Source organism: Equus przewalskii, chromosome 26 (genome assembly GCF_037783145.1).
Source record: "Equus przewalskii isolate Varuska chromosome 26, EquPr2, whole genome shotgun sequence".
Classification (NCBI taxonomy): Eukaryota; Metazoa; Chordata; class Mammalia; order Perissodactyla; family Equidae; genus Equus; species Equus przewalskii.
In genome coordinates this window covers 1193780-1213407 of record NC_091856.1, presented here as the reverse complement: position 1 = coordinate 1213407, position 19628 = coordinate 1193780, and the positions used below count along the sequence as shown (strand labels likewise).

Genomic DNA, 19628 nt, shown 5'->3' with positions numbered 1-19628 from the left:
ACTTACAAAAATCAGTTGCATTTCTGTAGTCTAATAAAGAACTAACAGAAAGAGAACTCAAGAGTATCATCCCATTTACAATTGCAACAAAAAGTATAAAATACCTAGAAATAAATTTAATCAAAGAGGTTAAAGACCTATAAATGAAAACTATAAGACATTATTGAAAGAAATCGATGATGACATAATGAAATGGAAAGACATCCCATGCACGTGGATTGGAAGAATAAACATAGTTAAAATGTCCATTCTACCTAAAGCAATCTACAGACTCAATGCCATCCCAATCAGAATGCCAATGACATTCTTTACAGAAATAAACAAAGAATCCTAAAATTCATATGGGGCAATAAAAGTCCCCAAATAGCTAAAGCAATCCTGAGAAAAAAGAACAAAGCTGGAGGCATCACAATCCTTGACTTCAAAATATACTACAAAGCTATAGTAATCAAAATAGCATGGTACTGACACAAAAACAGGTGCACAGATCAATGGAACAGAATTGAAAGCCCAGAAATAAAACCACACATCTATGAACAGCTAATGTTCCACAAAGGAGCTAAGAACATACAAAGGAGAAAGGAAAGTCTCTTCAATAAATGGTGTTGGGAACACTGGACAGCCACATGCAAAAGAATGAATGTAGACCATTATCTTTTACCATATACAAAAATTAACTCAAAATGGATCAAAGACTTGAAAGCATAAAACTTCTAGAAGAAAATATAGGGTGTAAAATCTTTGACATTGGTCTTAGAGGCATCTTTTCGAACACCATGTCTACTCGGGCAAGGAAAACAAACAAACAAAATAAACAAATGGGACTTCATCAGACTAAAGAGCTTCTGCAAAGCAAAGGAAACCAGGAATGAAATGAAAAGACAACCCAACCACTGGGAGAAAATATTTGCAAATCATATATCTGACAAGGGGTTAATCTTCAAAATATATAAAGAACACACACAACTCAACAAAAAAAATACCAAACAACCCAATCAAATAAATGGACATAGGATATGAACAGACATTTTTCCAAAGAAGATATACAGAGGGCCAATAGGCGCATGAAAAAATGTTCCACATCACTAGAAACCAGGGAAATGCAAACCAAAAGTACAATGAGATATCACCTTACATCCATTAGAATGGCTATATTTACTAAGACAAAAAATAACACGTTAGAGAGGATGTGGAGAAAAAGGAACCCTCATACACTGCTGGTGGGAATGCAAACTAATATAGCCACTATGGAAAACAGTGTGGAGATTCCTCAAAAAATTAAGAATAGAAATACCATATGATCCAGCTATTCTACTTTTGGATATTTATCCAAAGAACACAAAAACACTAACTTGAAAACATATGTGCACTCCTACATTCATCACAGCATTATTCACAATAGCCAAGACTTGGAAGCAACTTAAGCGTCCATTAATGAATGAATGGATAAAGAAGACTGGTATGTATATGCAATGGAATACTACTCGGCCATAAAAAAGATGAAATCTTGCCATTTTCCACGACACGGATGGACCTTGAAAGCATTATGTTAAGCAAAATAAGGCAGATGGAGAAGGACAATTACCATATAATTTAACTCCTATGTGGAAGATAAAAACAACGCAACAACAACAAACACATAGACACAGAGAATAGATTGGTGGTTACCACAGGGGGAGGGGAGAGGAAGAAGGGGTACAGAGGCACACTTGTACGGTGACGGATGGTAATTAGACTTTGGGTGGTAACACAATGTAGTCTACACAGAAATCGAAATATAATGATATATACCTGAAATTTGCTTCAATTAAAAAAATTAGGGTTTCTCAAAAGTAGCTATATATGGAAAAAATGAATACTTTGTCAGTAGAGTTTAACTTACTGCAAAGCACGTGGATCCCCTTTCTGGTTTCTCTGTTTGCGCCACCAAATGCTCCAGCTCCTGTGAGTGCACAAGAGTGGCATCTAGTGGCCCCTCGACTAAACTACAGCTCCTTGAAAGGTCAAGTCAGAGAGACAACTGAGGGTCATGTCCTGTGGTTACCAACTTCCAGATTTCACAGACTATAAATCTTCTCTAAATGGAGACTTATACGGAGTTGTCAAGAGTTTGTTTGTCGAGTTAGTATGTTAAACAACAACAATAACAAATACCACCTGCTATCTAACAACAACAAAAATACATTTTAACATTGCCCCGAATAGAAAGAACATGATCTCAGAATACAGGAAACGTACTTCAAATTGCAAATGTTTAGCTTTCTAAAAATGTGCCACATTTTCTTTTCTTTCAATAGGAAAGCGAGATCTGACAAACTTTATAGACAGGTGCCAATGTGCAGACTGGCTTTTGGGAACGGTGCTCGCTTGATGAATCCTTTCTGCACCATCCTCTGCTAAATACCCCCGCGGCCACCTCCTTCCAGCTCTGAGAGACAGGAGGGTTCTCTTTAACTCAGGGTTAAATTGGCAGCTCCACTCACCGTCCTGGTTTTGGCCTCGGGTTCTCCAGGAAGAAGCCTAAACCCCTTTTTATTTTGATGTGTGAAAGCAGCTCTCAGATCCCCAGCGCCCAGCTCCAGAATTTCTTCCCGAGGCCGAATCGCCCAGGTCCTTCAGCCAGTACTTACACTCTCACCTGGCTGTGCCTTCCAGGGGTCTAGAGGCTACACAGATAAGATCATAGACATTTGTGAAAAGATCCTGTTAAGGGTTAGAAGTATGAGAACTTCTCTCTCCAGGCTAACCAACCCAGAGCCGCAGAGAAGTTTACTTATTTATCGACCTTCTTGGCAGACAGGCAGCACGCACCCAGGCAGCCACAGTCTGCGATATTGCAGATTATGTCATCCGCGCCTCGAGGTAAAATCTCCTCCCCACACCGCCTGATCACTGAATAGTGCTGAGGTCTTTCATCCATCACACTCTGTTGCTGACCTTTCTAAGTTTCTTGCTAGTGGTCTGTGCTTTCGGTGGTAACAAAATGGGTTAGTATGCTGTTTAATTTGTTTCAGCTGTGAGTCATCGAAAACCTCCAATAGTTTCCCTCTCTTTGGGGTGAGCGCCTGGAAGCAGGCGGTCTGGGGCTGGTGTGTTGCCCCGCAGTGTCAGGAACCCGGGCTCCTTCTGTCTTGCTGTTCCACCTGCACGGTTTCCATTCCCAAGGTCACTTCATGGTCCAATGTGACTTCTGTAGCTCGAGCCATTGCATCCACCTCCTGGCCAGATGGAAGGAGGAAAGGCAAAGAGCAGGACTCCCTCCCTATTTAAGGACATTGCCCAGAAGTTGCACACCACTTCCACTGGGCACTCCTGGCTCCAGGGGGGGCTGTGTTGTTGTTGTTGTTTTACTAATAAGGAAGAAAGGGGAAACTGATGTTAGGAGACAATTAGCTATGTTGACAACTAGCTTGTACTCCATGAGCACAAGTTCAGACATAAGGTCCAATGATCGCTGATGCATCGTGTAGAACCACGCACGGAAAATCTCCTAAAATAGGATCAGTGACAACGACCAGGGGGCAAAACTGAGACCAACGAAATTGTATCCAGTAGGATCATGATCATTCAAGTAAATGGGTTGTTTTAACTCAGATCTTCTGGATTAGCGTGTCATGCAGGAATTCCTTCCCAGCGTTCCTCAGAAATGTTATTTTTTCCCAAAACGTGAATCCTAATAAAAATAAGCTGAGAAATCTAGAAACCTGGGAAAAGTATTCTGTGAGAATTAAAACTTAACAATCGGGCCGGTTGGTGAGGTAGTGGTTAAGTTCGTGTGCTCTGCTCTGGGAGCCTGGGGTTCACCAGTATGGGTCCTGGGCGTGGACCTATACACTGCTCATCAAGCCATGCTGTGGTGGCATCCCACAGAGAAGAACTAGAAGGACTTACAACTAGGATATACAGCTATGTACTGGGGCTTTGGGAAGGAAAAAAAAAAAGAGGAAGATTGGCAACAGATGTTAGCTCAGGGCCAATCTTCCTCACCAAAAAGCAAAAACAAAAACCTGAGTGATCCACACAGAGATGTCACTAGCTCAAAGGAATCCGCTGATCTCAAATCGAAAGCAAGAGTAGAAAATGCTGAAGGATGCACCAGAAAATTAAGGTGGACAGTTCCTGAGTAGGGTGGAGCACGAAGGAGAGAAGTGGTCACCGCCTTGTCAGTCTTGCCCGTAGCTGTTGCGACATTACAGGCAGTGGCCTGCTGGAGCTGGCTCACAGGCTCAAGAGAGCCAGTTGTGTGCATCACTTTCCAGCTCTCAGTGACATCACGTTTGTAGCTTCAAATTGACCATAGGGGGAGTGTTTGTATCTTCCCTCAGAAACTGGCAAATGCTACATATCAGGGTTTTTTTTCTCCTGGAAAGTCAGTTTCCCAGCACACACTGGTGATAGCTGTGTGTTTGTAGCCCGGTCAGCTTCTAATACTAAGTCATTTTTACTAATAAAATAAATATTAGTCGGTTTATGCACATAGGATACTTATACAAATCCTATGAGTGATATTAGAAAAAGATAAATTTTGGAAGCAAAATAAGTCTTTCTATTGGCAATTTCAACAAGTGATTGCGTGTAGTGCTATTAACCTTGCTAGTGGGTCTGAACATTAATGTCATTTGAAAACTTCCTGGTAATGATCGCTGCCATTTCCAAGTGTCTGAGTATTCGCCACAGGCTACGGTTCATTATAAATACTTCACAGAAGAGCTGCAAAAAGATGTGATTGTCGTAGAACACTCCGAAACGAAATGAGAAACTGCTCTAAGATCTGAGTCGGTCAGAGCAGCATTGAATCAACGCAAAATCAAGAGGAGGGCAAGCAGACAACAAGTGTTTATCACTAAAAAGGGGATGAGCTTCTCCGAAGCAACACGCACCCCCAGCGCCCAGCTTGAAGGTGTTTGGGACGTGCTCTTAATTCAGCCAACATCAATGCAAAATGAGTGACAGTTTTCTACGTCTGGAATATTTGTCACAAAGCAAAGATCGAGACGTCACATGGAGCAATTAATGCTTTGTGTTTTTAAAGTTCATTTTAAAAATGATAACTTTTTTTTCCTGAGGAAGATTCTCCCTGAACTAACACCCATGCCAATCTTCCACTAATTTTTAGTACGTGGGCCACCAGCACAGCATGGCTGCTAACAGGGCCAAGTGGGTCCACCAAGGAACCAAACCCAGGCTGCTGAAACGGAGTGCGCTGAACTTAACCACCGGGCCCCTAGGCTGGTCTTAAAAATGATAACTATTAAATGTCAAATATTTGTGGCATTCTCTTTCAATTTTTAAGTGATTTTACTTGGCATTTATTTTGTGTTAACATTCCCTTCTTTTTAAAGTTTTCTATATCTGTATCTATATCAGATAGACATCATTTTTACATGTTATTGAAATGATCTTGTCACAATATATTGGTTCGTAATAATAAACTATAAAACTATACTTTTTTTTACTGAAAAACGTCTGAAACTTAGCATCATATTATCACAGAAAATTATTCACTACTTCTTATTACAGTTATTCATTATTTAAAAGCATGTTAATAAAGTGTTATAAAAATACTGAATAACATAAGATTTCAGGAATTGCCGAGAATGCCCAGAAATTCCAGTTTGTCATTCCTGAATGCTGAATATCAGTATTAGGTGGGAATTTGGAAACAGGATTCTGGATCATTGACTTTCAAACTTTTTAAAGCAGCACACCCTTTTGTCGAATAAAATCTACCCTGGAAACAGAAGATATGAAACAGATAAAAATGAAGCTCTGGCTGGAGGAGGTGGGAGAATAAGGAGACGTGGATTTGTCCTGAACCTTGTGAGCAGATTGCTGAGTGACTCGGGGCCGTCGTGTTAGTGTCTCTGAGTTGGTTTCCTCACCCGTAACCGCGGTTGGTGCAGCTCTGCCCGCCCGCAGGCTCGCTGTGGAGGCTGCTGAGACGCTGCTGAAGAGCTTTGCAGACGTGGGGCGCCTTGTTGCGTGTTAGGTGCTGGACAGACAGAGGACTTCCACCTGCTGGACACCACCCTGTCAGGAGAGCCCGGCGGGGACAACCAGGACCAGCTCCCCAGACGCCACAGCCCATTCTGGCCGCTTTCCTTGCCCTCGCCCTCTGCCAGGGCCCATCCCTCTTGAGAGCTGGAGCTTCGATGTAAACAAGTCCCTGGGTTTAAAGCGGAGTCATTTTATAACCAGCTGGCATCTGGCAATAAAACACTGAAAGTTTTATCCCTCACATGAAACTGAAGGATTATAAAAAGAGAAGTGTTAATTATGAGGAAGTTCAAAGTTCACTGAAATGGGGGCCAGAAAGTTGTATTTCCATCTGAACTGCCATAAAACATAGAGACATCCGTTAGTTCAGCTCTCCAAACTCCAGGCGGCACACCTGTAAAAGGCCGGGAGGCCCTGGGCGCTTCGGAGGGTCCACGCCGCCTCATTCCCAGCTCAGCTCACGCCGGGGAGGGAACCTGCTTTGTTCCTCTGCATCCCGGAGTGTTGGCTAAGTGGAGCCCCTGGCGTTCCTCATCCCAGAGAGCTTTTTGCAAATAACAACTATTTACTAAAGAGTAATAGTAAAGTTTGCTTTTCTTAACCTTTGTACCACATTTTAAAAAAATACTATTACAGGTACATGTAATAAAAAGCAACACATACTTGTGCGGGGCTGGTCTGGTGGTGTAGTGGTTAAGTCTGCGCGCTCTGCTTTGGTGGCCCGAGGTTCACAAATTTGGATCCCGGGTGCGGACCTGGCACCACTCCTCAAGCCATGCTGTGGTGGGGTCCCACATGATGCGGGCTCAGCAAGCCGAGGAGTCGAAAGAAAGATTTCTTGGACTCTCAAGGTCTGGCAGTAGTGCTCCTTTATTCAGAGAATAGCACGGGGACAGGACCCATGGACAGTGAGGGGCTGCGGCACGGGGACGGGACCCACGGGCAGTGAGGGGCTGCGGCACGGGGACGGGACCCACGGGCAGTGAGGGGCTGCGGCACGGGGACGGGACCCACGGGCAGTGAGGGGCTGCGGCACGGGGACGGGACCCACGGGCAGTGAGGGGCTGCGGCACGGGGACGGGACCCACGGGCAGTGAGGGGCTGCGGCACGGGGACGGGACCCACGGGCAGTGAGGGGCTGCGGCACGGGGACGGGACCCACGGGCAGTGAGGGGCTGCGGCACGGGGACGGGACCCACGGGCAGTGAGGGGCTGCGGCACGGGGACGGGACCCACGGGCAGTGAGGGGCTGCGGCACGGGGACGGGACCCACGGGCAGTGAGGGGCTGCGGCACGGGGACGGGACCCACGGGCAGTGAGGGGCTGCGGCACGGGGACGGGACCCACGGGCAGTGAGGGGCTGCGGCACGGGGACGGGACCCACGGGCAGTGAGGGGCTGCGGCACGGGGACGGGACCCACGGGCAGTGAGGGGCTGCGGCACGGGGACGGGACCCACGGGCAGTGAGGGGCTGCAATGGGTTGAGGGTAGGGCTAAATTTATAGGGCATAGGTATGTGAGTTATTTCTTTACAGAACAAAGGAAAGATCATGAAAAAAAATCATTAAAAGGGTATCAGTGCAGGTGGGGTCTGGTTATCGGGTGGTCCTATAACTTTGGATAGGAATCAGGTCGGATCAGGTCAGGACGTCCTGTACTTCCAGGAGGATGATATAGATCGGCCCGTAGGACAGGACGCCTTGGGCTTTTCTCCTCGGGGCAGCCTTGATCCACATCATCACATACAAAATAGAGGAAGATGGCCACAGATGTTAGCTCAAGGCCAATCTTCCTCACCAAAAAAAAGTGCAACATATCCTTGTTAAAATAAACTCAAACAATACGGAAGTATGTACAGTGAAAAGTATGTTTTCTCCTCTCTCCAAGCCTACCCCGTGGCAGTGACGTCTTTCCAGACTTTTCTCTATGTTTCTACAAACATGTGTACATGTGTCACTCAGGAGTGGTTTTATTTTCTTAGGAGAAGGGGTGCTGGCTTATTGCTCCCCCTTTTCCTATGAGACCATTCTGTAACTTGCTGTTTTCCTCTGTTTATGGTGGGCAGTTCCCCAGGCAGCACACTGTTGGAGTGGCTGTTGTTCCATTTTGTGCACATGCTGTAACTTGTCTATACATTTCCCTATTGATGGATACGTGGATCTTTATAATGTTCGTCTATTAAAAATAACCCTGCAGGAACACCCTTGGTCACACATGTGTGCACACTCGTGTGGGGGTGTCCTTCGGGTAAGATTGGGATTGCCGGAGATGCACCTCGCAGAGCACCCAGCCCGGGGCCTGACAGTCACCACGTCATCACTCTGAGCCTGCTCACCCCATCACCTGAGAAGCACAGTTTTTGTCTCCCCATCCTTCTGTCCAAGGTGGTCCAGCCCACCTGTCCCCCAGCCCCACAGCATTCTTCAGCTCTAATACCTGCAGCCCCTCAGAGGCCACTTTGTTCTTCCCTGTGGCAGCCAGGAAAGGGATTAACTGAAGGAGCAAATTCAGGGCCAAGTCTTGAGAGCACAAATGGTTGAGCTGAGGATACTTTGTTGCTGTAACAAATTACCACAAACTTAGCGGCTTAAACAACACAAATGCATCCGCTTACAGTTCAAGCGGCTGGAGCCCGAGATGGGCCTCGCTGGACTCAAGTCTGGTGCCGCAGGCCGGGCTCCTATCTGGAGGCTCTGGGGAGACTCTGTTTCCTTGCTTTGTCCTGTCCACCTTCTCGAGGCTGCTGGCGTGCCTTGGCTGGGGCCCCTCCCATCTTTGAGTCTTTCTCATATCGCGTCGCTCTGGCCTGACTCTCCTGCCTCCCTCTTCCACATTTAAGAATGCTTTTGTTGACATTGGGCCCACTCGGATATCCAGGATAATGTTCTTGTTTTAAGGTCACTGATTAGCAGCTAGAATTCTATCTGCAGCTGTAATCGCCCTTTGGCCGTGTGACATGCAATAACTGTGCAACATGACGCACTCACTGCACTGGTGTTTTGGGGGGGGTGTCTTTGGGAGACCGTTATCATGCCTACCACAGATGCCAAGAGTCCGAAGATGGGGACAGAGCCCAGACAGGAGCCTTCTAAGGAGTTTAGATCTGTGTCTGAGGAAGAGCCCTCTGAGCCAGTGGGCAGTGGGGAGGTGAGGCCGGGGAGGCCAGTCAGAGCATACTACAGCGGTGAGGCCTGTGCAAGGACAGTGACAGTGGGGATGGGGAGAGGGCACAGAGAGGGTCAGGCTAGGACAGCCCCATGGACAGAAACAACAGACCAAGAACTAGGAGGCAGCTGCCCCTGGCCCAGGGCCAGGCCCCACGCAGCGGCTGAGGGGCTGCCCCGAGCCTGCATCTCGGAAGCTCTCCAGGACGGAGGGCTGCTCTGTGGCACGCACCAAGCTCTGGTTTCCCAGGTGGGGCCTGTGGGCGGCTGGAAAGGCCTCTGCCTGGAAGTCATAAGTGGTGGCAAGGAAGTGCTCCCAGCTTTGGGCCCTGCCATCTCCTCCGCAGCTGGGGGCAGGGAGGGGGTGGGAGGAGAGCTGCAGTGGCAGGTTCTGCAGCTTTGCCTGAACTGGGGACCTCGGATCAGGGAGGCATGGGGCGGGGGCAGCACAGCCAGCCCTCTCCCTCTGGCTCTCCTGAGCCCCATGACACTCCCTCTGCTCTCCCCACCCGCCAAACACAGCCTCAGGCCCAGAAGACCCTGCAGGGACCCTCACCCCCAGTTCCCAGTGTTCTCTGGGAACTTAGCAACTGTCCCCCGCCCCCAACCTTGCTTACCTCAACCACACAAATGAGGCAGAAGATGTGTGTGTCTGCGTGTGTGTGTGTGTGTCTGTCTGGAGAATTTCTTCCCATTTCTATGTCTGTATCTGACTGTTTTTAATTGGGTCTTTTTTTAAAGATTGGCCCTGAGCTAACATCTCTTGCCAAACTTCTTTTTTCTTCTTTTTCTTCTCCCCAAAGCCCCCCAGTAAATACCTGTATATTCTAGTTGCAGGTCCTTCTAGTTGTGGCATGTGGGATGACGCCTCACCATGGCCTGATGAGCGGTGCCATGTCCGTGCCCTGGATCCGAATGGGTGAAACCCAGGGCCACCGATGCGGAGCGCGGGAACATGACCACTGGGCCCGGGCGGCCCCTGGACTGACTGTATTTATGTCTCTATCTCAGACTGGAGTTGGTTTATTTTATCATCCAAAAAATAGCTTTTGTTCCTTTTCTTTTGTTAGTTTCTTGTCTTTTTTCATTCAGAGCAAACCTATTCATTACAGGAAATACAGATAAACAAAAAAGGAAAACATTTGAAACACACAGCCTCCAGCCAACCCAGAGACTGTCGCTAGTTAACACCTGGGCGTGTGGCTCTCCACACCTTTGTCTGTGCCTCTAATTGTATTTTAACAAAAATAGGGTTTTACCACATTTGTACTTCTCTAATTTACTCTACTTTTCCTTACTGATGGCTGATAAATGCCCTTTCATGGTAACGAGTTGAATTGACCTCATCGTTTTAAGCCTGAATCCCCGTCAGGGCTGTGCTAGGACTTGCTGGACCAGCCCCTCCTGCTCCATGTCTAGGCTGTTTCTGACTTTTCACTGCTGCAAATGTGCTGGATGAATGCATCTGTGTGTGTGTGTGTGTCTGTGTGTCTGTGTGTCTGATTGTGTCTGTCTTTTCAAATGTCATTTCCCAAGGGAAGTAGGGACCTTTTCTACTCCTTGGAACAAGTGGTTTCCTTTAAGGAAGGTACTTTCCTGGAAAACATGCTATTTCAGGGCCTCCTGACTCCAGGATCCAGCCCGTTGCAGGGAGAAACACCACCCTAGTTGCAGGGCCAGGAGCGTGGAGAAAGAGCAGGGCGGGCTGGGCCCCTCCTGACAGCCGGGTTTCAAGGGTCTTCCCACTCTCAGACATCCTCTGACAGGGCAGGACATGATTCTCTATCCAGAAAGTTAGTGGTGGGGGCAGGGCGAGGACAGGGCTGGGTGGAACAGAGCAGGGATCTCCCAGCCCTTTGCCCTGGGGTGGAGCTGGGAGGGAAGCCATGGTTGGTGGGGCAGAAGCTAGACCTGTGCATGGAGAGGCACAGTCCGGACCTCTGCAGGTGTGAAGCCTAAGGGAGGCCTTGGTGGGCGGGCTCAGGGCTGAGATCTGTTAACCCAGAATTCCAGCCCTCGACAGATATTTGTCTGGGGAGAGGCTTCGTGGGCGGCCCTCTAGAACTGTGTCTGGCAAAGACCCCTTTCTTCTTCTGAGACAGAGATCCAGGTAGGTCAGGTGTGAGCAAGGCTTTTGTCCAAGGAAACCCAGGGCAAGCCAGATGCCTGGTGCTCTGGCCTCCCCTTCATCTTCAAGATGTGAAATGGGTCAGCTCAGAGTTTGCTTGATACAGGCCCCTTTTACAGAGGAAAAGTGACGTGGGCTCGGTGAGTCAAGGAGTCGAAAGAAAGATTTCTTGGACTCTCAAGGTCTGGCAGTAGTGCTCTTTTATTCAGAGAACAGCATGGAGTAGCATGGGGACAGGACCCATGGGCAGTAAGAGCTGCAATGTGTTGAGGCTTAGAGCTAAATTTATAAGGCATAGGTATGTGAGTTATTTCTTTACAAGACAAAGGAAAAATCATGAAAAAAAATCATTAAAGTGGTATCAGTGCAGGTGGGGTCTGGTTATGGGGTGGTCCTGTAACTTTGGATAGGAATCAGGTCGGACCAGGTCAGGACATCCTGTGCTTCCCGGAGGATGATCTAGATGGGCATGTAGGGCAGGACGCCTTGGGCTTCTCTCCCTGGGGCAGGGGCAGCCTTGATCCTCATCAAAAAGGACGGGTTAGCTTTGCTCCTGCATGTTCCCACTGCAGAAGAGCCGCAAGGCGCTGGTCCAAACTGCGGCTCAGGTCCCTCAGCTGTGAAATGGAGAGCGTGGGGCTGCTGTGAGCATGGACGAAATGACATGTAGAAAGCATGGTGCCTGTGCACAGGAGGAGCCCAATAAAGAGGAACTCGTAATAGTAGTAGAATGAAAGATAGAGTACTGGCTTTGGAAACTGGGGGCCTGGGTTCAAGAGTGGCTCGTCCCAGACTTCCAGGGGGAGCTGGAGCAGCCCCACCCCTGCTGCCTCCAGCAGTATGCCAGGCTTTGCTAGCATTCTGGTGCCAGGCTTAGTCTCTGTTCTTGCACTGCCGCTCCCCTCCCTCGGGGACAGAGGGGCTTCCTGGTGGCCTGCTACGGAGCCCCTACCTCCTCTTACACAATGGGCTGCATTGGGCAGAATGGCAGGAGCACCTCCGGCCAACACACACGACATACACACGCACACACACATCACACACCACACACTTACTCCACACTCACATCACATACCCCACACACATTCTTACACCCACTCACTCCACACCCTCAAGAAAAGCAGGACTATAGGAGCTGCTCATCCCTTCTCTGGGTCATCATTCCAGACTTTCCTTAACTCCACCTCCCCGTACCCGTCTGTGAGCAGATGCTCTTGCTTCCTTGGGAAAACAGACCATCTGGCACATTGCCCTCATCCCCCATCTCCCGCTGACACGCATACAGGCAGCATTTATCTGTATCTCCAAACATCCTTCCGGCAGCATTCCCCCACCCTCAACCCACCATCCAGGCCTGACCCCTCACCCCCACCCCCTTCCTGTGCCGGGGCTCCCAGCCTCACTCCAGGGACCTCCTCTGTGGCTCTCTTCATTGCTGGTATACAGTCAGTGTCTCCCTCTCCAGTCCTCTCCTTTGGGCCTTACATGCGCTCAATCTCTCCCCTTCTTAAAAATAATAATAGTAAACTCCCGCAGTGCGCCGCCCTTCTGGCCACAATGCGTCACCCTTCTTCCCTTCAGATTGTCTTCAGTTGTGACCTCCCCTTCCTCCGCTCCCACTGACTCCACTACACTTGCACACACACCACACACACACACGCAGCCCACAGACATGCACACACACGCGCACCACTGTAGGGCCACTCCCTTCACTCCGCTAAACTGTTCACTAAAGTCACTTTCAACTGTCGTGTTGCAAAATCCAAGATCTCTCCCCGTGCTCACTGTCGCCAGCCTCCCTGATGCTTTCAACCAGTTGACCCGCCCTCTCTGAGAACCACTCTCTCCCCTGGGGGGGTTGCCAGAAAAAGTATAGGACACTCAGTTAAATCTGAATCTCAGATGGACCATAAGTAATGTTTTAGTATAAGTATGTCCCAAATATTGCATGGTATGCATTTATACCAACAATTATTTGTGATCTATCTGACAATCAAATTAATGGGATGTCCTGTATTTTTAATTGCTAAATCTGGCAGCCTGGCTCCCAGCCTCTCTGCCCCGCACACTCCCCCATTTCCTGTCCCTTCTCTGGTCTCTCCTCCTCAGCCCCTCCCTTTTGTCAGCCCGCCCCAGGGCGCTGGCCTTGACTGCCTTTCCTTCTCAAACTCTCTGCTCTCCGGAAACAGCTTTTTCTCGCATGCCCTCAAGTTCACTTCCACATGGAACCGGCCTCCCCCAGAGTCTCCAAGGACCCTCTCTCCAGCTCCACTGCAGGAGCCACCACTTTCCGGCAGCAACGGCAGATTACAATGCTGATGTGTGTGTGTGCTTGGAAAGACTGCACCTGCCCTGTCTGACAAACAAGGCTGCCTCTTTGTTGCTTCCTCTTCTGTTCTCTGGAAGCATGCTGGCTAGATGTGGCACAAAGTGCTTCCCTCAGAACCTGACTGTTGTCCAGACTTATCTCCTCATGCCAGGTCAGGCTGAACCACTTATTCCCTGCCCCTATATGTTCTCTGAACCTCCACGCAGCTTGTTCCCTCTGTCTGGAACATCCTCCCCTAAATTCTGCTTGTTGAAGTGCCCCCTTTCCTTTAAGTCCAGATCAGGGGCCATCTCTTCCAGGTTTCCCTGGGTCTCCCAGCTCTCCCTCTCCTGAGCACCTAAGTCTGTTCCTTGTGGCCTTGTCCAGCTCACTAAATTGGGAGTGCATTGAGTGCTGGGACCATGTCTGGTTGACTCTCACATTCCTTGGGCAGGGTCTGGTACACAGTCAGTACTTAGCTAGTGTTTATTGAATGAAGGAGTGAATGATTGAATAAGAGAACCAGTGATGGAACGAATGAATAAATGCGTGGGTAAGTGAGGAAGGAAGACCCAGTGAGTAGACAGAGTGGGTGAATGGATGGACAGATGAATGAATGAGCAAGTGGATGGTTGGGTCAGTAGATGACTGGATGGATGGATGGATGAGTGGATGAATGGTTGGATAGGTAGATGGATGGACAGATGAGTGGGTGGATAGGTGGGTGGGTGGATGGATGGATGAGTGGGTGGGTGGATGTTTGGGGGAGTAGATGGATGAATGGATGGATAGATGAGTGAGTGAATGAGCAAATGAGTAAATGAGGAGACCTCAGGGCTTGCCAGACTGCCCATTACCTGTAGAGTGGGTCTTGGCTTGCCCCCAAGGCTTTGTTTTCAGAGTCACGTTGATGTGGATCAACGCTGCCCCAGGGAGAGAAGCCCAAGGCATCCTGGCCTACATACCCATCTGTATCATCCTCCGGGAAGTATAGGACATCCTGACCTGATTCAACCTGATTCGTATCCAAAGTTATACAACGACCCCACCTGATAACCACACCCCACCTGCACTGATACCATTTTAACAACTTTTTTACATGATCTTTCCTTTGTCTTGTAAAGAAATAACTCACATACCTATGCCTTATAAATTTAGCCCTACCTTCAACTCCTTGCAGCTCTTCACTGCCCATGCGTCCTGTCCCCATGCTATCCTCTGAATAAAGGAGCACTACACCAGACCTTGAGAGTCCAAGAAATCTTTCTTTCCACTCCTCAGCTCACTGAGCCCGCATCAATTCTTCTGGTGGCCCATACAAGGATCTTGCTTCATCAGCTTGTGAGCTTAAGTTCTGGTAAGTGCATTATTCTTCCTTGTGCCTTTCTCTTTTTCAAGGATGGATCTAAATTCAATTCTCCATCGGGAACCTTCTCAGACAGCTGTGTGAATCCAAGTTTGCTGCCCATGGCTACTCTATGGGGCAAACCATGGCATTCAGCTCGAAGAGAATCAGTACCTTAAGGCTGAGGGTGATGAAGAATGAATTAATCCCTTCCTTCCTAATCCTTTCTCTAATATATAAATTTGACATGAGCACGGGTTGACCACTTAAGTCATTAGGACAGTCGCCAATCTCCAAGACTCCTGTGGCAGGTTTCTTTCCCTAAGGCTGGATTGGCATCCTTCCCTAAGGCTGGATTGGCATCCCTCCCTATGGCTCCTGACCACACTCCAAACCACGGGAAAGTCCCAATCAGGACTCCGGTTCAAGGAAAGTACCAAACTCTAAGCTTTGGTTGAATATGGGAACCCCTTCTTGGGAGAATGGCTCCAGGATACAGTTGGGTAGAATGTTCCCCAGACCGGCAGAAAATTCTTCACTGTTTTTCTCTATTATCTCTGGGACCATTCACCAGGCACCTATTACTGCCAGGCATAATAAGGAAGATATACAAGGGATGAATGCAGGGGGATGCCCCCATCACTCCTTGCCCAGTAGCCCGCATAGGCAGAACAACAGGTAGGACGCTGCCCTAGGTTCGGGGAGAATTTCAAGATAATGGACCCTTTACTTTCATCTCTCTTAAAGCTACAGTGGCCATTTTGGGCTCCTTTTGAGCTTTGCAACTGAGAAACAAAGAAATCTTTAACAAGCCAGTCTCCACCCCTGGGAGTCCCCTGCCTTGTTTCCCGGCCTGATCACCTCGGCGACCCCAAGTGGGATGCCCTCTCTTGGCAGTTGACTCATTCAGTATTTTAGGCACCTACTGAGTTGGTTCTGAGGATAGGAGACCTGTGATCTACTCTGTGAGCTGTGCTGCCAGGGTTGTGTGCCCCGGCGCGGGAACTATTGTATGACCCTTATCTTGATAACCCTTGGGAAGAGGCCATGAGGGTGAGGCCTGATCCCCTCTTTTCCCTTCTTTGTCTGTCTTGTTTGTCACCTTCTCTGTTGTCAACAAGTGGAGGTTAAGTTCAGGCTGGACCTGAGCAGAACTGGGACTTTCTGTAAAATCAAAAACTTGAAAAACTTCCTGCCAGGGACTTAACTCTCAACCCCGGCATTGGGAGCCCCAGCCCCCAGCCAGCTCCAGGCCTTTGCCTCCTGCCTCCCTGGTTCGCCTTGTGCTGGCTCAGCGACTTAGGGCCAGGGCTGCATGGGACTTGACTAAATCTTATAGCTATGTTGACATCTGCAGTCGGGCTCTGCACCCTTTCTCCAGCTGCTGTCAGTCAGACACCAGCTTTACTGCCATGGGGAAGGCCCCAAGCATCCCTGGAGACCCACCCCTCAGGTGCATTCTAATTAATTGGAAACACTTTCAATTGGATGGGTTATGTCCCAGAAACTCCATCTGGGAGAAAACTTGAGTGGTTTCTCTGTGCCTTTGTGATGCAGTTGGACAGGTAGATCAACCTATAATGTCATCTGAGTTACAACCCAGTGTCTGAGAAATCAAGAGCAACTGTCCTTGGAAAATCCTTGCAAGACTGGAAATGCATCTCTAGAGGCAGTTCAGGTTCCACCCATTTCCCTTATGTCAAAGAGCCTGCAAATCCTCTAGGGACTATCTAGCCCGTCACTAATTCCTAAGACTGAAGGGAAAAAAAAGGGAAAAAGGAAAAAATGGCCATAAGCATGCCCTTCCCAAAAGATCTAGCCTCTTGAGTGTCTTCTCCACTAATATTGGTAAAAAGGCTTAAAACAAAATTTGGATTCATAACCAGGGAACTTTATATTACTGTACCTGATTCATGGAAGTAATTTTAAAACAATAGCTGTGGAGACTCTGTGTATGTGCGTCTATATGGATGTTATATATGTGTGATATTTTACCTCCAGATGGTATGGCCAAAACTAACAGCTCTGTTTAATTGGCTTAAAGTAAGTGCTTACATAAATTCTAAGGGTAATAGAAATTAACCCAAGGTCTTTCAAGTTAACATGATATAGATTAATCTTTGGTGAATGAAAGCTTGTTTAAGATTGTTGATTTGATTGAAATAGACATGTCCTCAGAGTTTTCAGTATTTGGATATGATGCAGACATGCAGCCTGGGTTTGTAAGTCAAGCTCACGTTGTCTGCTAGAAATTCATCAGCAAAATAATAGCTTTAAATGATAGCTAATTTTGTCTACCATTTCATGCAGTTCTCATGGGTAATCTGAACATAACTATTGGAAACAAATTATTTGGATGGGTAAGAGTTTGTGGGTACAATAATTGTTTATGGTCTGTATACTTGAAAGAAAACAGCTTCCAAATTCTTTTTGGTAACTTAAAACTTTAGAGTTTTTCCAAGTTAAGTTAAATGATAAAAAATCTGTTGAGTATCTGGGTCATTTTTGGATAGGATGGGACACTGAAACATTATTGCTGAACATGTCTAAGTTATCTAACTTTGGCTTCTTGTTGCAGAGGGGTTAAAGGATGTTTAGGTCTATTAGCAAACATGGCTTGTGTTTTATTACTGTGAAGTGGCACATTTCTAGAAATTATGAAAAGTGTTTAGAATGCTGATATAAAAGAAAGTTCATAATTGCTTACCTTTTTAATTTTTACTAGGGTCTGTTAAGGGTTAAAAATTCTAATTAATATATATAATTAAAGCTACTAAAAATTAATCAGGAAATCAGCTCTGTATACAAGGAAATTAAAATGCATATTTCCAGTAAAGAGGGTATAAAGAATGGAAGCATTTTTGTTTGTTGGGTTAGGAAAGATAAATTTATCCTAAAGTACTAGAAGGGAACAAAGGAAGCATGGGACAAATTCTGAATGTAAAAGGAAAGTTGTAGAAGGTTTATGAAGGAGAAATTCTGAAGAGAGTTCTATGCCTTGTCAAATTTGCTAAGATTAAAGTAAATCCAATTAAATAAATGAGTTTTAATATCAAAAACAAGCCATTGCAAAAATTAAAATTTGGTTTTCTCTCTCAAAAGGATAATTTTCTTGAACTTTTGGTCTGCTCTTGATAACGAGGTTATGAAAGGTTTCTTTACTTTTGAGTAAATCCACCTAAAAGACAGAAAAACTATGTTTTGTTCAAATAATTCACTATGTTCAGAATTATAGCAAATTATTATGAAGTCTCTCTATTAAGATTTTTTGAGTGTTTCTGTTGTCATTTTGAATATATGCCTGAGCATATATTCCTAGTGAATGTTGCTTCCTATTTGAACAAGTGTTTAAAACCTTTTGATACTTTTGACAAGCTTCTCCCTCAAAAACATATTCAAGTCCTGAATGAAGGCTTTCTTTTGACCCAGTAGAAGGAAGAGAATTTCTTTGAGAGTTTCAGAGGGCCTCTGAGACTTCTCAAAGAAATTTATTCTCTCTTCCTATAAGGAAGAAAATACTAAACTAATTAGGCTTATTTGGTCTATTAAATTACATAGGAAGCCTTGTCAAATAAGTGATGATAAACCTTCTTATGTGGTATTACTGGGTAAATTTTATTGATATAAATGTTTTAAAATTATATAACATTCCTAAAATTCTAATCTGTCCTGGTTGTCAGCCATAATTCCAGTTATTATCTTGAAGTGTTGTATGTCACAGAAGTACCAAGTTTCTTTGTCAATTTTCCTTTTGAGTCTTTTGTCATTTGAGATAGTTGCTGTTTTACTCTGATGCTTTTTGCTTTTGCAAATGTGTTTCATCTTCAGAGAAATTCATGGAAAGGATTCTGACACAGGATTCTAGAATACAGGTTTCTGAAAAACTTTCAGATCATAAAACTGAACTGGGTAAGAAATCACAGAACTCTATCAGAGAAACTCATGACCTCATAAAACTGCCAAGAGAAGATTAAGATCAAGAATCAATTATACAGGACTGTATGAACTGATGAGGATGATTATAATTTTTTATGACTTTTGTTTGAAATATTGTTAATTTTTTGATGTTTTGTTTTCTCAGATTTAAGAAAATTTTTTTCTCTTTTCTCTTATGCTAACTATAACTTATAGCAACTTGGTGAAATTATACCTTTGTAAGCAGAACTGAAACATTTATCTTTTTCTCCCTATCTGACCCCTCCAGAATTTGGAAACTTAGTGAATGAGTGAGTATGGTTATTTCATGGCAATATAGTTATTTGCATAAGTTCAATAAGAATCTGTTCTCCTTATAACAGGACACATTTGGAAACATTGGTTATATAACCAAGGCTTTGACTAGAATGTCATATTTGAGAGAAACACACAGGCTCAGATATGACAAGCCAAATTTTGAGAAGTAAAGGTTGACTTTCTGGAATAAAGCCACTTGGAAATATGGGCCTAGTACCTTGTTTACAGAGATTCCAGCAATCTTACTTGGTAAGTAAGGAAGGTCACTTATCTGGCAGGTTCCTGGAACCTCAAAATATTTTAGAGGACCTTGAGAAGAGAGGAATCCACCCAAATCTGTAGGTATTGCAGGCAAAATCTGATGGCAAGTCCTTGGCTTGGCTTTTCTGGCCTCAAGAAGCTTTTAAAGTTCAGTCTGATATTCCTCATTAAAAAGTTCCAGCAAAGTAGATT

General features: G+C 46.2%; 1 long non-coding RNA gene across 1 annotated transcript; it reads left to right on the top strand.

The window, feature by feature from the left end:
- Positions 1–11139: 11139 nt before the first annotated feature.
- LOC139079644 (uncharacterized) lies at positions 11140–19379 on the top strand. Its single transcript, XR_011533423.1, has 3 exons — positions 11140–11271; positions 14879–14954; positions 19241–19379. It is a non-coding gene; the product is annotated as an uncharacterized lncRNA (long non-coding RNA).
- The last annotated feature ends 249 nt before the right edge of the window (positions 19380–19628 follow it).